Consider the following 2,701-nt stretch of genomic DNA (forward strand, 5'->3'; position numbering starts at 1 on the left):
ATTTATGAAAGCTCAAAAGCTGTAAAGCAAACTCAACCATCCTTAACTTTTTTTTTGATACTACCGTGTTTCCCCCAAAATAAAACCTAGTCCGACCATCAGATCTAATGCGTCTTTTGGAGCAAAAATTAATATAAGACCTGGCCTTATTTTACTATAATATAAGACTGGGTCTTATATAAGATATATAATATAATATAATATAATATAATATAATATAATATAATATAATATAATATAATATAATATAATATAATATAATATAATAAATACTGGGTCTTATATTAATTTTTGCTCCAAAAGACACATTAGAGCTGATTGTCAGGCTAAGTCTTATTCTCGGGGAAACATGGTATTAGGATTCCCTGGATTCACTTGGAGAAAAAAAGCACCAAATTCATGAAAAATTTATGTAACTACAAGTACGTAGTCAGGGGTGTGCAAACTGCAGCCCGCTCTTGTGTGTATCTTATGAGTTAAGGATAGTTGGTCTATTTCTGAATCTTTTTTTTCTTAAAAAAAAGAACATGTTATGACACATGAAAATTATATGAAATTCAACTATCAGTGTCCATAAATAAAATTTTGTTGGTATGCAGCCATGTGCATTTGTTTACATATTAATTTTGGCTGCCTTTGCACTATAACGGCAGAATCCAGTAGTCGAACAGAGTGTATAGTGCTCAAAGCCAAAAATATTTACCATCTTGCTCCTTACAGAGAGAGCTTGCAGACCCTTCCTGTAGAGAATAAAGATTTGGAATAGGGTTTTGGAAGTGATCTCAGGCTTTGCCATCTAAAGCTAAACACTTCCAAAAGGGGACATATCACTCATGAAGAAAAATCTCTGGTGGCTTACAGAGGACTGTGCGTGGAGAGGGTAAGAATTAATTCCTCATGTGGACAGAGTCAGAGACGTGTCTTTGGGAGTTCTGTCTCTCTCTTCTGCCTTCTCCACATTCAACAGCTGTAATGTCCCTCCATTAGAGCCTCTTGGTGGTCCTAGCCACATGTCCCTTTAAGACCATTGCAGTTCCTGCGTAGGTATCACAGATACACCTACAATCTGAGACTCTTTGTCTGTTACAGGGTATTGGGAATCAGAGATCAGAAATAAAGGTATCCAAATGAGGGACTTATTCTTTGATCTAAGACCTGTTATTAACAGTGTCAGAAAATAGGAGGAATGAGGTTTATACTTAAAGCCTCTAGACTTTCCTCCTCTGGGCTGCTGCCCCTGACTGCCTTGGGAAGACTTAGAGATAGCTGCCTCTGAGCCCCTTTGGACTTTCAGCTGCACTTAGCATTATATTGCATTTAATGTATTGCATTGTAAGTGGTTATTTGTATATCTATCCCCAGGAAGATAGGAACTGGATCTTTTGATCACTGGATACCCCAGGACCTATGACCAAACCTGGTACATCGTAAGTGTATTAGTTTGCGAGGGCTTCTATAACAAAATAGCACAAACCGAGGGCTTAAGCAACAGAAATATTATTTTTTCACATGTCCGGTCTGGTTTCTCCTGAGGCCTTTCTCTTTGGCTTGTAGATGGCAGCCATCTCCCTGTGTCTTCACACGGCCTTTTCTCCATGTGTGCATATCCCTGGTATCTTGTCTTCTTCTTATAAGGATGCCAGTCATATTGGATTAGGGCTCCACTCTTATGATTTCATTTAATCTTAACTACCTCTTTAAAGGCCCTACCTCCAAATACAATCATATTGGGGGTTAGCACTTCAACATATGAATGTGGGGGTGGGGGACACAAATACTGGGTGCCTAATAAATATTTTTTTGAAAGAAGGAAGGATGGATTCTGCACACTAAAATATTTACAAATGGCAGAGCATAATATAATGTGAATATTATAATATCATGTAGTAGAATAAACCATCCCCGTCTTTAATTTCCTCTCTCCTCCTGAAACAGACTCACAAGCCAACAGACACCAATTTTGTTGAGTTTCATGCACGAAATAAGAGAAAGGAACCTTTGCTATTCTGGTCTCCCCAAGGGTATTGACCTCAAACATACGCTCTAGCCACATCCAGTCATTTTCGGTAGACAGGCCAATAAGAAATGTGGTTTACATGATAACCTGCTATGTATGTTTCACAAAAATAATGACATTACTCTGCAATACACACTGGCATTTTCAATTATATTCTTTTAAAAAAAATTCTCTTCTGGGCCAGGACCCACTGCTTGAAAAATACTGCTGTTTTCCTCATAAGGGAAAGCAGAGAACAGCTTTCTGCCTTCTTTTCCTCAGTTACTAACCTCTCATATAATTCAACATTTTACAGAAGAGGTCTACAGCCATTGTCTCATACGATCTTACAACAATCCTGAGAGGTGCATTTTATAAAGAAACTGAAGTTTAGAAATGTTAATATGCCAAAGGTCATTCAGCCAGAATTCTACTGATATTTTACCCATATTTTCTGACTCAACTTCAAATCTCTTTCGTATATCATGCTGAGTAGTTTCATTTTTGTCAAAAAGGGTAAATTTTGCCCATTTTTCTCCTTTGCATATGTATTTTACTGTCCTAATTGTCTGTTCTTACCTTACTAGAAAGTTTTAAACTTTGGGGTGATTCAATTCCCAGTTACATGAAAGCAGTTTCAAAAATTTTACAAAGCCTGAATAAAAATATTTTTTCTGATTATAAAAAATAGGAATAAATTATATA

Source organism: Rhinolophus sinicus, chromosome 12 (genome assembly GCF_057876585.1).
Source record: "Rhinolophus sinicus isolate RSI-liver-muscle chromosome 12, RSI-T2T, whole genome shotgun sequence".
Classification (NCBI taxonomy): Eukaryota; Metazoa; Chordata; class Mammalia; order Chiroptera; family Rhinolophidae; genus Rhinolophus; species Rhinolophus sinicus.